Here is a 26,708-nt window from a genome sequence, read left to right as displayed (position 1 = left end):
TACAAATGACAGCTCCGCCAATGTACTACTGTGTACGTGATACATTCCGCCATCTGTATAAGTGCATATCGCTATCCCACGACTTTTGTCACCTTAGCGTACACTAAAATGTAAATGTAAACTGTGTCTTGCAGTGGCTCAGTTTTGAGGAAGTATAATTTCTAAAGTCAATGGATGCTTGGAAAAATCCGGTCAGAATTTCTGTATTACTATTATTATTATTTCTTTCCTTTCTCAGACGTTATGTCTGGTTAAAAATGGAAAGTGACGCGGACCTTGATCAAGCGTGACTTCCTTTTAACAGTACGGTATATGTCATATTTCATTTAGGAACTTTCGGGTAATTGAACATGTATCAATAATTACGCATTTCTGTAGTTGTATATATAAGTTTGGATGTAGCTGTATTGCATTGATGTACTGGTGGGTATTGTGTGGTATGACTCCTGTAGTTGATAGTAAATTGGTATAATGTCAGCTTTATCCTGATGCCACATGCCCTTGACTTCGTCAGCCAGTTGGATGTATTTTTCAATTTTTTCTCCTGTTTTCTTTTGTATATTTCTTGTATTGGGTATGGATATTTCGATTAGTTGTGTTAATTTCTTCTTTTTATTGGTGAGTATGATGTCAGGTTTGTTATGTGCTGTTGTTTTATCTGTTATAATGGTTCTGTTCCAGTATAATTTGTATTCATCATCCTCCAGCACATTTTGTGGTGCATACTTGTATGTGGGAACGTGTTGTTTTATAAGTTTATGTTGTAAGGCAAGCTGTTGATACATTATTTTTGCTACATTGTCATGTCTTCTGGGGTATTCTGTATTCGCTAGTATTGTACACCCGCTTGTGATGTGATGTACTGTTTCTATTTGTTGTTAGCAAAGTCTACATTTATCTGTTGTAGTATTGGGATCTTTAATAATATGCTTGCTGTAATATCTGGTGTTTATTGTTTGATCCTGTATTGGAATCTTGAATCCTTCCATCTCACTGTATATATTGCCTTTTCTTAGCCATGCGTTAGATGCGTCGTGATCGATGCGTGGCTGTGTTAGATGGTACTGGTGCTTGCCATGTAGTGATTTCATTTTCCAATTTACTTTCTTCGTATCTGTTGATGTTATGTGATCTAAAGGGTTGTAGAAGTGGTTATGAAATTGCAGTGGGGTAGCCGATGTATTTATATGAGTGATTGCTTTGTGTATTTTGCTAGTTTCTGCTCGATCTAGAAAGAATTTTCTTAAATTGTCTACCTGTCCATAATGTAGGTTTTTTATGTCGATAAATCCCCTTCCTACTTTCTTTCTGCTTAATGTGAATCTTTCTGTTGCTGAATGTATGTGATGTATTCTATATTTGTGGCATTGTGATCGTGTAAGTGTATTGAGTCCTTCTAGGTCTGTGTTACTCCATTTCACTACTCCAAATCAGTAGGTCAATATTGGTATAGCATAAGTATTTATAGCTTTTGTCTTGTTTCTTGCTGTCAGTTGTGTTTTCAGTATTTTTGTTAGTCTTTGTCTATATTTTTCTTTTAGTTCTTCTTAAATATTTGTATTATCTATTCCTATTTTTTGTCTGTATCCTAGATATTTATAGGTATCTGTTTTTTCCATCGCTTCTATGCAGTCGCTGTGGTTATCCAATATGTAATCTTCCTGTTTAGTGTGTTTTCCCTTGGCTATGCTATTTTTCTTACATTTGTCTGTTCCAAAAGCCATATTTATATCATTGCCGAATACTTCTGTTATCTTTAGTAATTGGTTGAGTTGTTGATTTGTTGCTGCCAGTAGTTTTAGATCATCCATGTATAGCAAATGTGTGATTTTGTGTGGGTATGTTCCAGTAATATTGTATCCATAATTTGTATTATTTAGCATGTTGGATAGTGGGTTCAGAGCAAGGCAGAACCAGAAAGGACTTAAGGAGCCTTCTTGGTATATTCCACGCTTAATCTGTATTGGCTGTGATATGATATTATTTGAATTTGTTTGGATATTAAGTGTGGTTTTCCAATTTTTCATTACTATGTTTAGGAACTGTATCAATTTAGGATCTGCTTTGAATATTTCCAATATTTGTAGTAACCATGAGTGGGGCACACTATCAAAAGCTTTTTGGTAATCAATGTATGCGTAGTGTAGAGCGACCTTCGTTTAGTTTTAGCTTGATATGTCACCTCTGCATCTATTATCAGTTGCTCTTTACATCCTCGTGCTCCTTTGCAACAGTCTTTTTGTTCTTCATTTATAATTTTGTTCTGTGCTGTATGTGTCATTAATTTCCGTGTAATGACTGAAGTTAATATTTTGTATATTGTTGATAGGCATGTTATGGCGCGATATTTAGCTGGGTTTGCTGTGTCTGCTTGATCTTTAGGTTTCAGATAAGTTATTCCATGTGTAAGTGTATCAGGGAATGTGTATGGGTCTGCAATGTAACTGTTAAATAATTTAGTTAGATGTGAATGTGTTGAGGTGAACTTCTTTAGCCAGAAATTTGCTATTTTATCTTTTCCAGGGTCTTTCCAATTGTGAGTAGAATTAATTGCTTGGGTGACTTCATGTTGCAAAATCATCACTTCAGGCATTTGTGGTATCATCTTGTATGTATCTGTTTCTGCTTGTATCCACCGTGCATGCCTGTCATGTTGTACTGGGTTTGACCATATGTTGCTCCTGAAGTGTTCCATGTCTGTTATGTTTGGTGGATTGTCTATTTTAATGTGTTTGTTATTTATTGTCTGGTAAAATTTCCTTTGGTTTGTGTTGAATGTTTGGTTTTGTTTCCTTCAATTTTCGCTTTTATTGTATCTTCTAAGTCGTTTGGCCATTGCTTGTAATTTCTGCTTCTTTTCATCTAATTGCTCCATCGCTTCTTGTTGTGAGATTTTACCTAACCCTTTTCGTTTTCTTTCTGACATTTCATTTCTTATCAATTGTGTTAGCTGTCCTATGTCTTTTCTCAGTTTTTCTATTCTGATCTGTAGCCTGTGTTGCCATGCTGGTTTTGTGGGTTTCTTCTGTGTGTTGGTTGGTTCTGATCTCTGCCTAGTATGTATATTAAGTGTAGTGAGTGCTCCTATATAGACCAGTAGTTGTAACTCTTCCATAGTTGTGTTTTCATTTATTTTGTTGTGTATTATTGTGTTGATAGTTTTTATTGTTGTTTCGACTTGTGGGTTATTTGGTGGTCTATGCAAGAATGGTCTAATGTCTGTATTTGTGTCTTTGTATTCTATATATGTTAGCTGAAATTTTTCTTCTATATCTAATATCTGTGTCACTTTGTGTTCTATTTGTGCTTGTTCTGGTGGTTGCCTTAAGATTTCGTTTTCCTCTGATTGTTTAATTGGTGCGTGTTGTTCTTTGTTTGTTTGCTCTGGGATGTTTGAGTCCATTACTGTATTTTCTTCTTCTTCTGATTGCACATTATTTTGTTCCAGTATTTGTTGTACTTGTTGTTTGATGTTATCTAATTCTGACTGGGGTGTCCTGTTATATTTTATTATTACACGGATCTGATCAGCTAGTCGTTGTTCTGCTAAAAATTTTAATTCTGGGTATCTGGTAATAAATGTTGTGTATACTTGTGATCTGTATCCAGTTGTGTTGGTTCCTAGGTTTGTTACTTGGTAATAACAGAACATGAGGTGTCGATTAACTTCATTTGACCATCTCATCCTCTGTCTTTGTTTTCCTTCTAGGGTGGTCGCAGGAAGCATATCTTGCAAAACACCGTTATTTGGATTTAAATCATTTTCCAGTTGGCCAGCAGTGTCGTTACCATTGTGGGTGGGCATAGTGTTCAAACGTCGTCCCCGACCATGACGGCGCTTGTCCGAGGCTTCTTTAGTTCTGTCCTGAACCAACTAATCACACTAAAAGGGGGGTTAGCCCTACTAGTGGTTTGTTCTTTTCGTCGCCTTTTACGACTGGCAGAACGTACCGGAGGCATATTCTTTTCCCGGGCCACCACGGGGTTTATTATTATTATTATTATTATTATTATTATTATTATTATTTTCTTTCCTTTCTCAGACCTTAGGTCTGGTTCGGAATGAAAGTGACGCGGACCTTGCTCAAGCGTCACTTCCTTTTAACTGTACGGTATATGTTACATTGTGTTTAGGAACTTTCGGGTAATTGAACATGTATCAATAATTACGCATTTCTGTAGTTGTATATATATAAGTTTGGATGTAGCTGTATTGCATTGATGTACTGGTGGATATTGCGTGGTATGACTCCTGTAGTTGAAAGTATAATTGGTATAATGTCAGCTTTATCCTGATGCCACATGTCCTTGACTTCCTCAACCAGTTGGATGTATTTTTCAATTTTTTCTCCTGTTTTCTTCTGTATATTTGCTGTATTGGGTATGGATATTTCAATTAGTTGTGTTAATTTCTTCTTTTTATTGGTGAGTATGATGTCAGGTTTGTTATGTGGCGTTGTTTTATCTGTTATAATGGTTCTGTTCCAGTATAATTTGTATTCATCATTCTCCAGTACATTTTGTGGTGTATACTTTTATGTAGGAACGTGTTGTTTTAAAAGTTTATGTTGTAAGGCAAGCTGTTGATGTATTATTTTTGCGACGTTGTCATGTCTTCTGGGGTATTCTGTATTTGCTAGTATTGTACATCCGCTTGTGATGTGATGTACTGTTTCTATTTGTTGTTTGCAAAGTCTGCATTTATCTGTTGTGGTATTGGGATCTTTAATAATATGCTTGCTGTAATATCTGGTGTTTATTGTTTGATCCTGTATTGCAATCATGAATCCTTCTGTCTCACTGTATATATTGCCTCTTCTTAGCCATGTGTTGGATGCGTCTTGATTGATGTGTGGCTGTGTTAGATGATACGGGTGCTTGCCATGTAGTGTTTTCTTTTTCCAATTTACTTTCTTTGTATCTGTTGATGTTATGTGATCTAAAGGGTTGTAGAGGTGGTCATGAAATTGTAGTGGTGTAGCCGATGTATTTATGTGGGTGATTGCTTTGTGTATTTTGCTAGTTTCTGCTCGTTCTAGAAAGAATTTTCTTAAATTGTCTACCTGTCCATAATGTAGGTTTTTTATGTCGATAAATCCCCTTCCTCCTTCCTTTCTGCTTAATGTGAATCTTTCTGTTGCTGAATGTATGTGATGTATTCTATATTTGTGGCATTGTGATTGTGTAAGTGTATTGAGTGCTTCTAGGTCTGTGTTACTCCATTTCACTACTCCAAATGAGTAGGTCAATATTGGTATAGCATAGGTATTTATAGCATTTGTCTTGTTTCTTGCTGTCAATTCTGTTTTCAGTATTTTTGTTAGTCTTTGTCTATATTTTTCTTTTAGCTCTTCCTTAATATTTCTATCATCTATTCCTATTTTTTGTCTGTATCCTAGATATTTATAGGCATCTGTTTTTTCCATCGCTTCTATGCAGTCGCTGTGGTTATCCAATATGTAATCTTCTTGTTTAGTGTGTTTTCCCTTGACTATGCTATTTTTCTTACATTTGTCTGTTCCAAAAGCCATATTTATATCATTGCTAAATACTTCTGTTATCTTTAGTAATTGGTTGAGTTGTTGATTTGTAGCTGCCAGTAGTTTTAGATCATCCATGTGTAGCAAATGTGTGATTTTGTGTGGGTATGTTCCAGTAATATTGTATCCATAATTTGTATTATTTAGCATGTTGGATAGTGGGTTCAGAGCAAGGCAGAACCAGAAAGGACTTAAGGAGCCTTCTTGGTATATTCCATGCTTAATCTGTATTGGCTGTGATGTGATATTATTTGAATTTGTTTGGATATTAAGTGTGGTTTTCCAGTTTTTCATTACTATGTTTAGGAACTGTATCAATTTAGGATCTACTTTATATATTTCCAATATTTGTAGTAACCATGAGTGGGGTACACTATCAAAAGCTATTTGGTAATCGACGTATGCGTATTGTAGCGACCTTTGTTTAGTTTTAGCTTGATATGTCACCTCTGCATCTATTATCAGTTGCTCTTTACATCCTCGTGCTCCTTTGCATCAGCCTTTATGTTCTTCATTTATAATTTTGTTCTGTGTTGAATGTGTCACTAATTTCTGTTTAATGACTGAAGTTAATATTTTGTATATTGTTGGTAGGCATGTTATGGGGCGATATTTAGCTGGGTTCGCTGTGTCTGCTTGATCTTTAGGTTTCAGATAAGTTATTCCATGTGTAAGTGTATCAGGGAATGTGTATGGGTCTGCAATGTAACTGTTAAATAATTTAGTTAGATGTGAATGTGTTGAGGTGAACTTCTTTAGCCAGAAATTTGCTATTTTATCATTTCCAGGGGCTTTCCAATTGTGAGTAGAATTAATTGCTTGGGTGACTTCATGTGTCAAAATTGTCACTTCAGGCATTTGTGGTATCATCTTGTATGTGTCTGTTTCTGCTTGTATCCACCGTGCATGCCTGTTATGTTGTACCGGGTTTGACCATATGTTGCTCCAGAAGTGTTCCATGTCTGTTATGTTTGGTGGATTGTTTATTTCAATGTGTGTGTTATCTATTGTCTGGTAAAATTTCTTTTGGTTTGTGTTGAATGTTTGGTTTTGTTTCCTTCTATTTTCACTTTTTTTGTATCTTCTGAGTCGTTTGGCGAATGCTTGTAATTTCTGCTTCTTTTCGTCTAATTGCTCTGTCGCTTCTTGTTGTGAGATTTTACCTAACCTTTTTCGTTTTTTTCCCGAGATTTCATTTCTTATCAATTGTGTTAGCTGTCCGATGTCTTTTCTCAGTTTTTCTATTTTGATATGTAGCCTGTGTTGCCATGCTGGTTTTGTGGGTTTCTTCTGTGTGTTGGTTGGTTCTGATCTCTGCCTAGTGTGTATATTTAGTGTAGTGAGTGCTCCTATATATACCAGTAGTTGTAACTCTTCGATAGTTGTGTTTTCATTTATTTTGTTGTGTATGATTGTGTTGATAGTTTTTATTGTTGTTTCGACTTGTGGGTTATTTGGTGGTCTATGCAAGAATGGTCTAATGTCTGTATTTGTGTCTTTGTATTCTATATATGTTAGCTGAAATTTTTCTTCTATATCTAATATCTGTGTCACTTTGTGTTCTATTTGTGCTTGTTCTGGTGGTTGCCTTAAGATTTCGTTTTCCTCTGATTGTTTAATTGGTGCGTGTTGTTCTTTGTTTGTTTGCTCTGGGATGTTTGAGTCCATTACTGTATTTTCTTCTTCTTCTGATTGCACATTATTTTGTTCCAGTATTTGTTGTACTTGTTGTTTGATGTTATCTAATTCTGACTGGGGTGTCCTGTTATATTTTATTATTACACGGATCTGATCAGCTAGTCGTTGTTCTGCTAAAAATTTTAATTCTGGGTATCTGGTAATAAATGTTGTGTATACTCGTGATCTGTATCCAGTTGTGTTGGTTCCTAGGTTTGTTGCTTGGTAATAACAGAACATGAGGTGTCGATTAATTTCATCTGACCATCTCATCCTCTGTCTTTGTTTTCCTTCTAGGGTGGTTGCAGGAAGCATATCCTGCAAAACACCTCTATTTGGATTTAAATCATTTTCCAGTTGGCTAGCAGTGTCGTTACCATTGTGGGCGGGCATAGGGTTCAAGCGTCGTCCCCGACCATGACGGCGCTTGTCCGAGGCTTCATTAGTTCTGTCCTGAACCAACTAATCACACTAAAAGGGGGGTTAGCCCTATTAGTGGTTTGTTCTTTTCGTCGCCTTTTACGACTGGCAGAACATACCGGAGGCCTATTCTTTTCCCGGGCCTCCATGGGATTTATTATTATTATTATTATTATTATTACTATTAATATTATTCTTCGAGCTTGAACCCTATTGAACTGCGTGACGTAAGAAAACGTCAGTCTCAGAGTTTTGGTTGAGCTCCTCTGTGTGCCTATATTGCTGTCATACTCTCAGAACGGCCTCTTCCCCTACAGCAGACCAATTTATTACAGTCTTCTTGTATTTCTGTGGAAGGCTAATAGTCCAGTCATGGATCTTCTTCCTTTTTGTATTTTGTATCAAATTGCGTTATTCTTGATCCTTTCAGATGTTCCTATATTGCGCCAATCCATATTATTGCCTCAATTTTAGCTTTAGTGCGACTTTCATGGACTTCGACAATCTGTCTAATAAATCTGGTTGGTTCCATTCTTTCAATTTTTGTGTCAAAGAATTTTATGCTGCGTTTTATTACCCGAAAAAAATCTTGGTATACTTTTCAATTTTCTCTTAGTTTTTATGTTCCGTCGTTAATATAATTTCGACCTGAGTTGCGTTACTGTATTTATTTCCGTGGCATTCCAATCGGTTAGAGACCAGTTACCGATGTAAATCATAACCCGTGTTCCGGCATGGCCACAGAAACATTCTGAGTGAGAACATCTGGAGATGTTGCACTCCCTACGCACGCCTAGGGCGTCGGGTGACTCAGAGATGTGCCTGGAATTGCCGATACAAAGCACTAGAGGCGGCGGGTATACCCCTCACGCTTGGCAGGCAACCGTACTGGGGCGAGATTCCGCGCGCGGCAAAACGCCTGTGATACTGATCACGCGCCAGCGGGAACGTTCTCTCACGGCAGTTACTGGACAGGCCTATGTTTGAAGAAACCGCTCTACGATGTAATTAAGATTATCAATAGGTCACCACCGACGACGCAAATCGTACCCTATATCTGTACAGAGAGTGGAAAAACTTACATGACGATTAAGAAAGGCAGCACCAGGGCTTTTACGTTGTCTAAAGTTAGCTCAGCCTCGGTAGTTGCCCATCGTGTCCATCCAAGAACTACACTTCAGAATAGACACCGTTACTACGTGCATAATAAACGATGTAAATTTTAAAAAAAAGTAACAACACAGTTACTGAATCCTATCACGACAAATTTTAGAAATGTTTCACAGATGTCTACAGATGCCCACCACTAACAAAACTGTAACTATCCCAGTAGATTGTTAGATTATCGAAGTCTCCTCCAGTGACTGCAGTATGATTCGCGAAAATAGGTACTAGCAAACTTTTCTAAAATGTTTTCGGTTGCATCTGCGGTAGTAAAAGTGTGACATAGTCACCGACGAGACTAGGACAGTTCTAGTACTTATGCATAGATCGGTAGTTAAGCTGGCTAAGTGAACAATGACTTTTTTGATCACGAAGTATGCATCACGCGTTTCGGAATTATTTTCATCTTCAGAAATCGAAGTGCAGTGATAAGACAAGGACAAGAGCGTTACCAGTTGTCTACGTAACATGAAATGACAGTCTGCTTGAGTAGTGAAGTTAAAACCTCTGGGTTGGTAGACTGCATCATATTTATTCACACCATCGACATTTCGACACTTCTGCTGGAATCGCCTTCACGATATTGTGGTATCCGCTGCTGATCGGGCACTGTCAGAGACCAGTGTCGCATTCTCCTATACAGGGGAGTATTCCCGCGCTTGTGCTGGAGAAGTAGGATCTTTGGGTAAAAATCATGGGGTACCTTTGGTGGGCCATCATCAGTGGATAGTAATAGAAGACTTTCCGTTCTAATGCCAAAGAAGGGGGTATTGCTAAGACTCCTACGGCTACCATTGATGGACCGACGTCATTGGTTAGAATTGGATTTTTCTCTCGCTTATGCTGGAGAAGAGTTATTGATTAAAATTCCTCCTACCACTATTGGTGGGCCCATATCATTGGCTGCAAGCGAAACGGACCGAGCCTGAGTTAAGTAATGTTCATCCAAAAAGATGAGTTCCAGGACGTTATTTGTACTGCTCGCACGCCGCGGCCGCGTATTCACTTCCGTCATGGCGTGGAGACACGAAGCCAGAAGCCTACAGCTGTGCTCTCTATTGAAATTACAAGCATTCTTAGAAATTTCAGTCGCTTCTCGGACTAATCTTCTATAAATGTTTGTTTCCTTACCCTGCACAATTACGTTATATCAAGGCCACAGTTTTCGTGGTGTTGCGCTACCGCCAATTTCATACTTTGTTTCAGCCGTATATGGCGTTCGTGTTCCTTATTACGCTCTTTTGCAAATCCTTCCTGTTTGGCATATATACACATTGCAGCAGCCACACACATCCTTCCACAGACGCCCGCAATGTGGACGCAATCAGGTGCAATCGTTTCCCATATTTCCCATGGGAAAAAGTTTTTTACTTTGTTTTGACTGAAGAATTCTGTATATGCGGTAAATGACTTCAGAAACAAATAGTAACTTAATAGAGTGAGAAGTAGGTTCCTCGTCCTTCCTAATAGCATAGTTAATATTTCGCTACCTATGGACAAACTGACATAGCCGTTGGCCTTCATTGTCTCCAAGCTGTTGTCGTCACTGATACCGAAGACACGTGAAGACGGAGTGTTGAGCAGTGCTTGCTTCTAAGGTGGGTGGTGGTGTGAAGTGACATCTAAATATCTATTTATGTTAGTAGGCTTTCTATACTGTCTGTCCTAGATTGTTGTCGGATCCTCTATGTACTAATAATACTTCTAGAAATGGGAGACCCGCCTTACTCTCAGCCTCCAAGGTAAAGTTGATTTTGAGGTGAATACCATTTAACGCTTCTGTCCTTGTGCTACAATTGCACTTGGATATCTGAAGATGGAAATAATTCCGAAAACCATCATGCATACTTCGTGATCAAGAAAGTTCCTGTTCACTTGTTTTATGACATTTTATGTCACCTAGACAGTTTAACTAGAGATCTAAGCATATTTACATCTGGAGTAATTCTGGTGGTTGATACAAGGATCCAGTAATTAGCTTATGCCTTCGCTGGTAATATGTCTTCCCGCAAGCAGCGTCAAATTATACTTCGGTGCATTTCAGTTTCTTGCCTAATCCGACAAATACCAGTACACCACATCTGTTTCCCATCAGCCTATTTCTTCGATGTATGCTCACATCTTCCCCAAAAGCCTCGCAGCTATAGATCTTGGGTGTAATCACCTTCATAAATTTAGTATTATGAGAACTCCGCTACTTTTTAGGTTCCAGCTGTGATTCACAGCATGACCAACAGGAATACAGTGTTCAGCGATACCAGATTCACTGGCTTGGATACTGCATGGAATCTTGCCGTTGGAAAACTTAGTGTTCTAAGTAGACGACGTCTTGCTGTGAGTTTAGCGAATGAAGATAATCTATCAGCTCCCCCATCGGGTTGCTGTGGGCTATAGCCTTGAAAGGAAGAATTTCGTTTGCCAAACGACATAGGTATCTGCTTTACTGTGCTTGTTAGCGTTCGATCAGGTATATGTGTGTATGTGTGTATGTGTGTGTGTGTGTGTGTGTGTGTGTGTGTGTGAGGCAGCGTAAGAGGGAGAAGTGTGGAAGATTACCACGACTGGCATGTTGTAGCTTAACGTGAGCCAACCCGCTCTGTAGTGTCGCTTTAATCCTACATGACACCTGTTTTAAATTCATGGAATAATTATTCACTCACCAGTTGCATTTTAACACAGTTCGCTTTATTTTTTCTTAATTACAGATACAATGAACGCCGCAGAGTACCTCAGATTTACATTCGTAAGCGGGTTCCGCAGCGAATACGTCCCGCACACGCCGTTCCCAAGTTAATACATCCAAAACCTTCTGACCGCTGATGCTTTTCACGGCTTCTCTGTCTCTCTCGCTCTCTTTCTACCTTAAAAATATTGTGGTGCGTATGTTCGATTGCAGCATGTGGTAATTTGAAGGTGGGCTTTCGATATTTACAAAAAGTCATACGACGAACAGATCAGATGATGCTGAAAGGAGGCGAAAAGTAGGATATCTTACACAAACATATAGTTGTGGAACTATGGCTACTTTTCCGTAGATCATAAACGACAAGGCAGAACAACATGAAACTTATCAATAAATACGTAAAACAATTATATAATGATATCATGGAGCTGAATTACGTAAACGAAACACATTAACCATGAAAAGGCACGAAAAATCCCCGTAGTGAATCAGTGGAAGGAGGCTGACTACTTTGGAAACAGCAAAGCCAGCAGAGCTACTTGGAATGTTGTCGCGCGGATGTGGCATACTTGTACTTCTACATATCCGTCAGATATGAACCAAGATCCCTAAAGTGGAAGAGGAATACTCATCAGTAAATTGTCTGAAATATTATAAACATTAGGTTGTAAGCAGCGGAAAGCGTAAAAGGGGCCTATAATATCTATTAAAGTAATGCAAAATTGTGACTGAAAATATCCAATCATTCTAACACACCATGTAAGTATTATAGAGAAAAAGTATGCCAAGCAAATATAGACTGCACTTTGTACTGTCCAATACATGATAGTAAGCAGCATGAATCTCAAAATAATCAACTCTGCATGTATTCGGTGCTGCATCACTTGTCTAGGAGTTCTCTGCAGCTCAAGCCTACGCTATGGTGACTGAAAGATGCTTGCGAGGAAGAAAGATACTCTAACTGCCGAAAGTAGTTTCTCGTCACAATAATTCTGCCGAAGGCGGATTGTTTTCGGATAGCTGTGCTCGTATCAACTACGAATGTAGACAAAGGATAAATAGGCAAATTTAAACTAAGCGTCAGTGTCCGAAGTTATATAGATAGGTATCTGTGGCCTCAATTTGAGGAAGAAATTTCTGAGAATGTGCGTTTGGAGCACTGCATTGTATGGTAGTGCTACATGGACTGTGGCAAACCGGAACAGAAAAGAATCGAAGCACTTTAAATATGGTGCTACAGAAAAATGTTGAAAACTAGATTTACTGATAAGGTAAGGAATGAGGAGGTTCTCCGCAGAATCGGTGAGGAAGGAAAGGAATACGTGGAAAATACTGACAAGTAGACGGGTCATAATGATAGGACATCTTTTAAGACAACAGGGTATAATTTCCACGGTACTAGAGGAGGCTTGAGAGGGTAAAAACTGTAAAGGAAGACATTGACTGGAATACACCCAACAAATAATTAAAAACGTGGGTTCTGTGGAGGGGAGTCTGTGTGGCATGGGAAACAATCAAGGATGTACAATTTATTTGGGTGCACTGCAATGAAATCACAAAAGATTGTTGTTTTATTAGTAGCCCACTTTTCCAGCCATTTAGAAACAGATTCGGATCCTGGTTTTGATATTATTTGTGTGGCCGCCAGTTCCCCTTTCTGCTGCCCCAGCAGTCCGGGTCATAGCAAACACTTCACATGGGCATGGCCATTAGCCTGATACAGTAAATGGTGGCTAGACAGGCAGTTCGTAAATCGTTATAGGTGCTTCCTTATCGAATCCTTTCCACGTCAATTTGAGAAGCCAGAGTTTGATATGGAGATGTGTTTGCGTGGCAATTTTGTCTTTGTCCATAGTCAGTGGTTTTAGGTCACGTTAATTGCAGCTGTAGCGTTTACGGCTATTGACTTAGCACCTATCTTGGTTTCCACGAGGTGTGTAGTTCGCGGCACTTACCTGCGTAGTTTGTGTCCGGCTACGACAGTTACGAAGCCACGAGGATTCAAAGGTTTGGTGTCGTTAGTACATCACGAACACTGAAGACAACACATTTAGAGGCAGGCAGAGGTATTACAGAAACGGCGACTGAGTTCCTGAAGTGCTTAGCAGATAGCGACTATATACCTCCAGCAGTATTAACAGCACTGACATCGACGCCAATGCCATCAGCACGTACGTTTCTGGCGTTTGAGGATTCTGTGGAGACTTTAAATACACAGTTCCAACGATTTATGTTGTCTTGCAAGCCTACTATCATTTATGATAGTAGAGTCACTTATGTTACTGTACTCCAGTAGTCACACTGGTTCGCAAATTATGGCCGCTTGTTGAACGTAGTAGCTTATTGTTGACGCTTTGTTTGTTGCCCACCCATTTCGAAATGGAAACTCGATGACAGGTGAGCTACTTTTCAGTCTGTGTCAGAAGAAAGTAAACTACTGGTATAAATTGTGGGTGGGTGACATAGAGGTAGTCGAGTTTGTTACCTTCTTCACAGTGTAGCATATTTTATGTTGAATCTGTAATTCGGTGGGTGGTTGTGAATTTAGATCTCAGGGCGATTAACTTTCCCAGTTGCACAGTTCCTCAAATGCTAATCTCACCATGTGGTTTCTCCTTTTTGTGGAGTAGCAGATGTTCACTATCGCTCTAAGTCACATACTAAACTAAAATAAACTCCGTCCGAATAAGCACAATCGTGTCGTACTTTAGCATTAACAGTTGCAGTAATTTTCAAACAGGATAAATAAACAGCTTCTTTCGGTCTTCCTCTAACGAAAGGCTTAGGGGTTCTCATTAATACGGAATGTTTATTCAGAGCGGTCTTAAATGGAATGACCACATAAAACAAACAGTGGGGAAAGCAGATGCTAGACTGAGTTACGTAGGAGGAATCTTAAGCAAATGTATTTCATCACCAAAAAATTGGCTTCGAAGGCACTTGTTCGATCGACTGTATATTATTTATCGATCTGGGACTTTTACCAGATAGGACCGATAGAAAAGGCGGGAAAGAGCGAAAGAAGAGCGGTACATTTCGTCAACAGATTGTTTGGTCAGCGAGATGGCGTTAGAGAGATGCTTAACAAATACCAGTGGCAAATGTTACAAGAGAGGTGTGCATCACCGGAGTTTTACTGTCGAAATTCAGAGAGAGTATGTTCCGGAAAATGTCGGACAAAATATTACCTCCTCTCACAAAAGTGTTGTGAAATGACCTCAGCGAGAAAATTCGAGAAATTAGAGCTAATACAAAGGCTTACTGACAATAATTCCTCCCACGCGCCTTTCTCAAATGGAAAAGAGAAGGACGGAGTAGTAAGTGGTATCAGAAATAACTTCCGCCACAGACCGTCAGGTGGCTTGCGGAGTATTGATGTACATGATGCGTTCTGAATTTTAGGCGACTACCGCCTGTCATCTTTTTCATTAGTTGTCGATATTATGTCTCTGAAAGGAGCGCTCCTGTATAGAGAAATTGGAAAATGGGAATCTCTCATGAATAAGTTTACGATATGAGCTACAGTCCACGGGTGTACTGTCGGTCCATAGTGTCCAACGGGCACAATATTTCAACGATCAGATATGTCGCCATCGTCAGGTGCGCTGACGAACTGAGCTCCGAACTGTTTGTCTGAAAATCATGAAATGGACTACCAACATACCAGGGTCTTGGCACAGACCTCTAAATACTGGGACAGCGTCGTTAGAGAGGCTATCAAAAATGGTTCAAATGGCTCTGAGCACTATGGGACTTAACATCTGAGGTCGTCCGTCCCCTAGAACTTAGAACTACTTAAACCTAACTAACCTAAGGACATCACACACATCCATGTCCGAGGCAGGATTCGAACCTGCGACCGTAGCGGTCGCGCGGTTCCAGACTGTAGCGCCTAGAACCGCTCGGCCACTTCGGCCGGCAGAGAGGCTATCGAAATTCGTACCAGTAACGGACTCATCAACCGAGATTGCGGCTATAACCTCGGTAAGGCATAGGGGCCAGCATTGAGTCTACTTAAAAATAAGCTCAGCAGAGAAAACGAATGGGCGACAAGGGCGGACGAGGCAATTACACCGACGTCACCACAGGCGCCGACGTCAGCGTCTCAGCGACCGCCGACGCGAGGGCACGGACCGCGGAGAGAACGCCTCGGAGGGGGAGGGGATTTAAGAGGGCCTTCCGTCCTCAGGAGCTCAGTTCGTGAGCGGACCTGACGATGGTGACATGTCTGATCGCCGAAATATTGTGCCCGTTGGACAGTATGGACCGGCAGTACACCCGTGGACTGTTTGCGCAAGAAATACGCCGGGAGAAACTGAAGAATCACAAGTTTACAATTCATTTAGTAAATTCGTCTAACAGCCCATTTCCCAACAGAAAGCGTGTCGCTTTGATAGGAGGCTCTCAGGGTGAGATTTAACGCGAAATAACACCATGTGTGGAACGGTGTGCAGTAGGCGCTAATCTCTAGGTAGCGAGGCAGCGCCTGGGTCTGTGGTAGGTGGATGATGAGTATCATTAGTACTATGGCAATGTGATGACGATGAATATGATGATGGTGGTGCTGATGAGTAACTATTCACATACTTGTTTCTATAAGTGTCCAATGTAAGCTTTGCTTTCATCTCTACCATCCTACGACAGGAAACTCTATAAAGGAAGAACTGAGAAAGTGGTACTTACTCATTTAACCCTTGCTCGCTCGCGTTCCCTGAGAACCACCTGCGCAATTTACTGGAATATCTTATGTATGTCATTCTTTTTTTGTACGCCTACAATCGACGTATGAGCTAGAAGTCGAACACACCTCAGTGGCGGGTAAATCTATAAGTATTTGGTAAAAGTTTTAATTTTATTAGTATTTCTCTCTTCATAGGTGTCTATATTGATGTCTGCATTGATAGTTGTGCTATTTGATATTAATATCCTGTGGACAGTGGGCAAGCAATTAACAGGGGCACGCGCAGACGGTATCGTTTTATTGCTTGCGCGTAGTGCACCACGCAAACGAGCTTTCCTCTCTGTGAGCGCAAATGTTGCCGATAGCCCGTGTATATTAATTATAAAGAGCCATAACACGCCACACGTGCTTTGCAACAGGCGACACGTTTAATGGAGGAAGCCATTAGCAAGTCGTACATTATTCAACATACGGATGCAAGAGGACATGCAAAAACTACTAATGGTAGGACTGTTTATCGTGAACTAAAAATCTTTAGCTTACCAGCGTTTGCTGAGTCGTGACCGATCGTGGGGGATGAGGGGGGACCTGTACTGTCGCAATGCATAAACGTAAACGTTTATGCCGTAAATAACCGAGATATGAGCAACTGCATTCTTCCCTTGGTGTTTCAGAAATTCTAAGTGGCGTAATAGTCACGCTCTTCGAAACACAGTCGTCACTCTTGTACAATACAAAGAAAATATTTTCCCTTGGTTTGCAATAACGATTACATAAAGCTGCATCAATTGTAAGTTGCTTTACGTCTGTGAGTCAGTAATGTGAATGTGTCATTCTGCGTAGATACAACCGGAATTTCTTAATTGCGACCGATGGCTTGAATAGCGACATTACTTCTATGAGACATCGCTTTTGTTACATGTTGTATAATTTATTACATTTCACGTAGTGCATTGTAGCATTTGCATGGCACGAATTATTTAAATTCAGTGTGGCACAGGGTGAAGAAAAAATGCCGCACTTGGAAGTAGGAAGCTATTCTCATCCAGATGCAAGACAAAAAGTTTATCTTGCAAAATCAGTTCGGATGCATTTTGAAAGTACATGTATGGAAACGAGGAGCTGGCAACACTCACTGAGTAGAATGCTGGGACGTCAAACCCACATCTACTATACAGCCATGGTTCAAATCCTCGTCAGGTTCCCTTTTTTTTATTTTTAAGACGTCCGTTGTCCAGTCCTCTTTGTTTACAAGACGGACATCATTTTGTCACACGACAGTAGCCCAACGCACAACAGTGGGATCCATTCAGCTGCATGCATCTTACTGTTAACCACGCAGTGCACAACCATAACTGGTCCTTGACGTACGGCGGCTTCACATGGAGTACATACACGATAAATACGTTGTTTATGCTTTTGGTGCTGGGTACCTCTGAGAACCAAGCTGCTGGTGCTGCTGATACTGCTCGTGCGTATCCTGCACGATACCCTCAAAGGCGCTGTCTCCAAAACAATGTTTTACATCACCTGTAGGTTGTCGAAGGACTAGACGTACTCCACAAACAGAGGACGTGATACTTGAAAGCGTTCATCTGTCACCTCGGCGAAGTACTTGTGATATTGCAAGGCATTCCAGATGTCTCAAAGACTGGTTGTTGAAGTGTTGTACGATTAAGAACTTCATTCCATATCATTACTCGTTATCTCAGCACCAGCGGCCAGGAGGGCATTTGATGAGTACATTATTGTGAATGGCTTTCTCATGAACATTCTATAAAGTGATGTGGACTAACGAATCTAGCTTCACTCGTGAAGGTATTTTAAACAAGCCACATGTCACGTGTGGACGTGGCTTTTCGATGTCCTGTGGTGAAACTTACTGGTGTGTGGGTGCTTCGAAAGGTCTTCGCCGCTGTACGAACACAAGCAGTCAGTACAGGAATGTAATGGCGCAGATATTTCAACGGCACCACCACCCCGAGGAAATTTAATCGTTCGGGAGGACAAAATGAGAAAACTAACTTAAAATGTATCTTAACCTGAACGAGCCGTCGGATGATGAACCTGTCGGTTGGAAACAGGTAATGGCGCAATTTAATTAAATAAAAGCGTTATAAAGAGTGGCTGGTTGCCGTTTTGTTCTCTGTAAGAGAACAGGCCATGAAGGCCCAACGGTACCGACCGGTCGCCGTGTCATCCTCAGCCCACAGGCGAGACTATATGCGGATATGGAGGGGTATGTGGTCAGCACATAGCTCCCCCGGCCGTATGTCAGTTTACGAGAACGGGGCTGCTACTTCTCAATCAAGTAACTCCTCCGATTGACTCACATTGGCTGAGTGCACCCTGCTTGCCAACAGCGCTCGGCAGACCAGATGGTCACCCACCCTAGGGCTAGCCCATCCCGACAGCGTTTAACTTCGGTGATGTGACGGGAACCGGTGTGACCCCTGCCGCAAGGCCGTTGGCAAGAGTCAACCAATTAAAGTGGAATTATCGTGTGTAACATAATGTGCAATCTATTGTAATTTACCTTTCTTTTCTTTTTTTCCTGTTGGGTTTATTTTTGTCACGGACGAAACCATCGTTTACATCTGGAAGAAATTCATTTCACGGATTAATGGTTAAATACAGGTAACATGAACAAAAAGAAATATACAAAATACCGCGTTGTGGAGGTGTAAACTGGATACAATTAGATCCGTTAACTGAAAAAAAAAAAGTTTTGTTCGAACGCGACTCCAACATTTCCTCGTCTCCCTGACCTAATACGACAGCTCCAGCACAACGCAGAGTTCATGCTACGCATTCTCGGTCACGCTGTTACAGCGTTGCAGATCTTCATTTTTCAAATCGTATTTCTATTAAACTTATTGGCTGGACTATATTTTGCTAGATAAATTTTTTACTTGAATTGGGATGCGGAATCGCAAGCGAACAGATAAGTGCGGCGTTTTTCCTCACTCAGTACAGCGATGCATTACGTTTTGTGTAGTGTGCACTTCAGATTCGACACAGAAAGTTGTAAATATGCTCCATTTTTAGCCGACTACTATTATTCGATCAACGAGGATAGAATAGGTGAGGAATTAGACAGTTACAGAGATTACAGATGGTAGTAATTATTATATTATGTCATGAAGTGTATTACCAAATTGGGGACACGGTTCCGCAACAGCAACACAGTTTACTAGAACATAAAAATTTGTATCGGACTGGAAATCGAAACCGGGTTTCCTGCTTATCGTAAGACGTCGCCTCAACAATTTCGGTTATGTGTGCATGTTCCAGAACCGCTCCCAGTCTCCATATGTCCCACTGCATGAAACTATACATTCACCGTCGAAAACAGACATTGCACTAATGTATTAGCTTATGGTTTCTATCATTTCAATATCGGTGTTCTGCGTCGCCAATGAGCAAGAAATTCTATGACAGAAACAGTAAAAGACAGGCACCTAGGCATGATTTTGTGGTTGTCATTTATGGAAATCAGACGTATAAAAATGATCACAAAATGGCTGTGCGCATACGGAAAACGATAAATGACAAGCTTGTAAGTGGGCTGCTTCTGTGTTGGCAGCGCTGTGTAGCGCTTTGCATTGGATCGGTGACTGCGCTTTCTTTTTAAGAGACTCTGTGGCTGGTTGGAAGTTAACCGCCAGTGGTGTTGGGCAGTTGGAAGTTAGTCGCCAGCAGTGGTGCAAGTACTGTTAGGCAGGTGGAGGTGAACAGCCAGCAGTGATGGATGTTAGATTTGAGAAGTTGGCATTGACGGAGGGTAGAGGTCTGAAGCGTTAGCGCATGCTAACGATCAGAATTATTCATGAATATACATGATTATATATCTTTGTAGTGGATATCAATTACGATTTAGTGGATTTCACATTAATAAGGTAAGATAATACATTATTTGGTTTTCAACAAAATCTTCCCTTTGCTAACCACAGTACTATTAGTAGTTATTGGCTTTAGTAGTTAGAGTCTTTTATTTGCCTGACACTATTGACTCTCGCTGTATTGCAGTCGTTCGCGTAATGAAGGTTTTTGTGAGGTAAGTGCTTAATGAAATGTATAGGTCATAGTTAGGATTTCTTTTTAGTCAGGGCCATTCTTTTGAATTAAATATTTGAAGTCAAGTTATAATTTTTTTGATAAGTCAGATTGCGTTGCGCTAGAATGTTGTGGATCAGTGTTGACACGATAAGAAAAAGGAAAGAGGAAGTAGGCTAATTACGCTCAGTTTTACTCACCTGTTTCAAAATCAAATAACGTAGAAGTTTCATCTTCTCAGTCATTGTGCAATTTAAGTACAGACACACTCATTTAAATAAAGAAGTTTCAACCTATACGAATGACAATCGGCTGTATAATTTCAAACGTATATAAACACAAGATATATATACAAGAATATATACACCCATAAAATAGGTTTTGCATCACCCTCGTTTCCAAAACTCCTGAAGATAGACGTTGACTGTGGATACTGTATCAGAGACACAGCCTTTTTGATTGTTCAGAGATGTCACTAAACCCACCCAAAGACATGAACAACCATGCGTGAGCAGTGCCTATTACATGGAAGGGGTCCGATAGCCGATCAGTTCCAGTCATTCCACCAGGATGGAGGTACACGTCTCGTGTTGTCTGTACTTCAGCCATGCCTAGACGGTCAGTACCGCGGTTCGATCGCGTCCGCATTGTTAGTCTGTGCCAGGAAGGACTCTCAACAAGGGAAATGTCTAGGCGTCTCGGAGTGAACCAAAGCGATGTTGTTCGGACATGGAGGAGATACAGAGAAACAGGAACTGTCGATGACATGCCTCGCTCTGGCCGCCCAAGGGCTACTACTGCAGTGGATGACCGCTACCTACGGATTATGGCTCTGATGAACCCTAACAGCAACGCCACCTTGTCGAATAATGCTTTTCCTGCAGCGACAGGATTTCATGTTACGACCCAAACTGTGTGCAGCAGGCTGCATGATGCGCAACTTCATTCCCGACGTCCATGGCGAGGTGCATCTTTGCTACCACGACACCATACAGCGCGGTACAGATGGGCCCAACAACATGCCAAATGGACCGTTTAGGACTGGTATCACGTTCTCTTCACTCATGAGTGTCGCATATGCCTTCAACAAAACAATCGTCGCAGACGTGTTTGGAGGCAACCCGGTCAGGCTGAACGCCTTAGACACACTGTCCAGCGAGAGTATCATGGTGGAGGTTCCCTGTTGTCTTGGGATGGCATTTTGTGGGGCCGACTTAGGCCGTTGGCGATCATGGAAGGCGCCATAACGGCTGTAAGAAACGTGAATGCCATGCTCCGACGGATAGTGCAACCATATCGTCAGCACAGTGGCGAGACATTCGTCTTCATGGAAGACAATTCGCGCCCCCATCGTGCAAATCTTGTGAAGAACATCCTTCTGGATAACGACATCGCTCGACAAGAGTGGCCAGCATGTTCTCCAGACATGAACACTGACGAACATGCCTAGAATTGATTGAAAACGGCTGTTTATGGACGAGGTGACCCACCAATCACTATCAGGATCCACGCCGAATCTCCATTGAGAAGAGGGATAATCTGGACCAACAGTGCCTTGATGAACTTGTACATAGTATGCCACGACGAATACAGGCATGCATCAATACAAGAGGACATGCTACTGGGTATTACAGGTACCGGTGTGGTCAGCAATCTGGACCACCACTGATGGAGGTCTCGCTGTATGTTGGTACAATAGTTTTCATGAGCAATAAAAAGAGCGGAAACTATGTTAATTTTTATCTCTATTCCAATTTTCTGTCCAGGTTCCTGAACTCTTGGAACCGAGGTGATGCAAACCTTTTTTGTTTTGTTTATTTTGAGTGGGACACAAATCATAAGAAACGAACGCTAAGACAATAAATTTAAAAGGGCGTCAGATCATTTACTGCATTCACGTTCACCAGTTTGGAAGTTTACCCGTCATAACAAAATTATATGTAAACTGAAGGTGCAGCGCCATCTGTCCACAGTCCCGCTTCGTGTTCTCCATACTTTCTACTACGAGATTTCCACAGGAGTTCGAGAGTAATGATGCATCCGCTCTGAAGGTGGTGGATTCATTGCCCATCGAGACGAATCAGTTACATCACGCATTTATATAATAACTTTTGACGTATTGTGATATGCTTATCGACATGTCGGGAAGCACAAGTGATAAAGAACGCCTTGATACAACTCTTGGGTGCACAAAATCGTTGTTAAGTGAGTACAGACTCTGCAAAGCTACGGATTTGTATGTCATCTATATTGACGGAAAACTGCTCTTTAAATTGTATATGGAGTGTTCAAAGGAAAAGGTACAAAACATCGTAACAACCAAACCAGTTGAAAGTTGTATGTGTCCCTTTGGGGTTACGTAGTGTTGTAAGTAGGCTGTTTATGTTTTTATATTGGCAACGCCACGTAGCGCTCTATATGAAAATCACTGACTATGCAGTCTGTGGCTGGTGGGCATTGTTGAAATAGTCGCTAATGTAGTGTTGGGCAGTTGGCTGTTAACAGCGCGTAGCGTTGCGCAGTTGGAAGTGAGCCGCCAGCAGTGGTGGATGTGGGGAGAGAGATGGCGGAGTTTTGAGAGCGGATGGCCTGGACGTGTGTCCTTCAGAGACAGTAAATTTGTAAGACTGGATGTCATGAACTGATATATATATATGACTTTTGAACGCTATTAAGGTAAATAAATTGTTTGTTCTTTATCAAAATCTTTCATTTGCTAACTACGCCTATCAGTAGTTAGTGACTTCAGTAGTTAGAATCTTTCATTTAGCTGGCAGCATTGGCGCTCGCTGTATTGCAGTAGCTCGAGTAACGAAGATTTTTGTGAGGTAAGTGATTCATGAAAGTTATAGGTTATTGTTAGTCAGGGCCATTCTTTTGTAGGGATTACTAAAAGTCAGATTGCGCTGCGCTAAAATATTGTGTGTCAGTTTAGTGATGATCAGAATAAGTAAAGAGAGAAATGTCTGAGTACTTTCAGTTTTGATCAGCTGTTTGAAAATCAAATAACGTAAGGGATTTACCAGCACAGTAATTCACTAATTTTTCTAAGGGGACGTTTCAATGAGACATCTAGGATCGCGAAGCTTGCATCGTCATCTCCCACTAAAAATTTCAAAGATGTGCCCTCCGCAGGCAACCTGATGCCCACTATCTTTTCTGATACACACCGAATTCCTCGAGCTCGGAAAGCCCAAAAACAGTGGCATGGACTCTGAGTCATTCCGTAACTTATGCAAATCGTCAAGAGCAAACGGCCTGAGCTATTCACGGACGAAGTAATTGTACTCCATGACAACCCGCGTCCTCACGTCTCCAGCATAACACAAAGTTTAATGGCCAAGTTAAAGTGGGAGCAGCTTGAACATCCGCCCAGCAGTCTGCCATGCCACCTTGCGACTTCCATGTGCTTGAGACGCTAAAAATCATCTCAAAGAAAAGCCCTTCAACTCAAATCAGGAACCTAAGGACGCAATGGAGGACTGTCCTTGTCACAGCTACAAGAAGTCTGGGAAGAGGGAATCCTTACGCTCTTGAAACAATGGGCTGGCCGTGCTCAGATCTCTAGTGATTACTTTTGAATAAGGACTTCAGTTATACCCGTAGCTTTGTTTCGTGCCTTTCCTCTTGAACACACCTCATAAATTTGCTTGGTGTTAGCACAATGTTTTAGGCACTGCCGTAAAGAGTAGACTCGTACATCGTATCTCTGAGCAAAACACTTGCAACTTGGACGGAGCTTTGGCTGCTAGAGGTACCAACGCGTCATTAATTTTATTTTTATTTGACTGGACATATATTTCAGTGACACAGTGGCATAGAATACATTACGATACACTGAATTCAAGGAAAGAAGACACACTGTTAAAATGTAGGTGTATTCAGTGTCAAAATGGAAATAACGATGGAAATAATAATAGTAATAAATATACACAATATGAATATCCTTTGTAGCACAAATTTAAATAACTGGCTGGTAGTTGTGTAGGATTCGGCTATGGCCTATTGGTAGAAATCATTTCGGAATAAGTTTGTAATTGTGAAAAAACTTATCAAAATCCTGAGTAAAGATGGGTGAACCATATAAGCAAGCTTGTACCTACCACACACGAATGGCTTTCGTACTTACGAATAAATTCTTAAGAAATAAAAAAGCCTGAATAATTCACATGGAAATTGCACTGTCCACAATAATTTTCCACAAATCCTACCTCCACAACATAATTAAGTGCAACTAGTGTGTTATTACACAAAATAGGAGGAATATTCCTGGAGAAACGTCTCCAGTATATACGTCTGTTTCGATGCGCAACTATTGCTGCAGCTTTTATAAGAGTTAGTATTTATGTTTCCCTGCCCAGTGCTTAAAATGACGATCTCGATTTGGTTATGAAGTGAGTCGTCGCCACTCGGTCTCTGTACCCAGAAGGACGTATTATGCGAACTGTCAAAATAATTATGAAAATTTGTCGCCACTGATTACAAATCGGTTTTTCGGAATATGATGAGTGAAACACATGATATCCTATTAATATACTTGAGAATAGAGAACAAACAACCTCAATCATGCAGAGAATGACTTCTGCTGATCCATGGACATAGCCCTAGACTAATACCTTGTAAATTATCAACACTTCTGTAACTATCCAAACCACATTTTCTCTATGAGCAATCTACCAAAAACCTTACTGAAAAAGAGAAGCTACAGAATTTATAATATCGACCGCTCAGAATAAATCCAACATAACTTTGCTCAGTGTGGGCCGAAACCGTCAGTTTGTTTCCGATCACAAACAAGTGATTTTTAAAGCGGAATTTTACGTGCGCATCGGATACAGCTGTCGAAAATTAGTCTGTGAGGATGTTCGTTTTATCGATATATATTAACAGGAATGGCAAAACATGAGTAACCAGTACTCCAACAGCAACTGAGCATCGCTGCTGTGTGGCGGTAGCAGTCAGCGCGAGCCAGGGTGGTTTTTCGCTGTTAGAGTAGTGGTTATTCTTCGTGTTTTACTGTTTATGACAATGAGACGAATATCGCAGTAGACTAATTTGGAATCGCTCTATATACTGGTATGTAAAATTCCGCTTTTAAAATTATTTGTTTGTAACGGGAAACAAACCCACGCTTTCAGTCGACACTGGGTGTCTTATGAAAGTCTTGAAAAGCACTATTTATTTGGGCTCACTCCAGATACAACCAAACTATAAATATCTGCCGAAACACCAGAGGAAACTTACCTAACCACTCCTAGGAGAAACATCCTGTATAGTGATAAAGTTTTTTAGTGCCGAGTGTTGTTAATATAGTAAAAAAAAAACAAAATGTTGTAGATACAATTAAATGATACACTGTAAAATAAAAGGAATATAATTAAAGTCCTAAGTGACTAATTTGTAACGTAAATTACAGCAGTTGTTACTAGTTGCCTCGGAAGAAAATTTGGAAATTTGTGATATGGTCTTATGGGACCAAACTGCTTAGGCCATCGGTCCCAAAATCTACACACTACTTAATCTAACTTAAACTAACCTACTCTATGGACAACACACACACCCATGCCCAAGGGAGATCTCGAACCTGCAACAGGGGGAGCCGCACGGACCGCGACAAGGCGCCCCAGACCGCGCGGCTACCCCGCGCGGCTGCCTCGGAAGAGCTTGAGGTTTCTCCGAGTAACTACACCTATGCCTACATCTAGACATATTATTGCTATTTCGTTCTACGTTTCTCCCACTGGTATGTACGTTCCTTGGCAGTCCGCGTGTCTGTGCGCACACACACTGATACTTCTCTTATTTTTATAGATTGTTTTGTGCCATGAAAGTGAAATTTGATGGTATGATTCCCTTCGTGCTCACAGGCAGTCACGCCTACACACAAGAAGCACTCAACTCTCACCAGAGTCTGTGTGTGTATGTGGCAAGTCACGGAGCCAATGCCTCACCGATCTTACCTGTGGCAGTGCGACAAAAAGGAATGGAGTCTACAGGTTAGATTGTCAGTGGCAACATTGACTTGGGGCAGAGCAGGAGGTCAGACGAGTAGTGGTGGATAAGTTGGTGGACGACAGCGGTGCCTGATACGATGGCATGGCAGCTGAAATTGTTTGATTTGTCATGCCTGACCCGTTGGTTGCTGTAGCCTGAGTGTGGTGGAGAGGCTAGTCAGTGGGATGGGGGAGAGGCAGCCACTACAACATGTGCCACTGCAAAGACATACTGCACGTAGGAACAGATGGACTATGCGTTCAGCACTTGACACGTCGGCCGCGCTTGTCTTCATATTCGGTGTGGCTGGTCAAGATGTGACCGCAGTTGTCAGACGGTACAGCAGAAAGTTTGTTTTTTGCCTTCGAGCAAAACAGACTCGAAAGGGCAGTAATGTGGAACAAAACAGTAGCATACAATCTTCAGTAGAAAATGTAGTGTGTGGTTTGCTGTACACAGACATCATCGAGCTGGGTAATGGACGGCATTTGCT

This window comes from Schistocerca americana, chromosome 2 (assembly GCF_021461395.2).
Source record: "Schistocerca americana isolate TAMUIC-IGC-003095 chromosome 2, iqSchAmer2.1, whole genome shotgun sequence".
Classification (NCBI taxonomy): domain Eukaryota; kingdom Metazoa; phylum Arthropoda; class Insecta; order Orthoptera; family Acrididae; genus Schistocerca; species Schistocerca americana.
Note: the sequence above shows the minus strand (reverse complement) of the source record.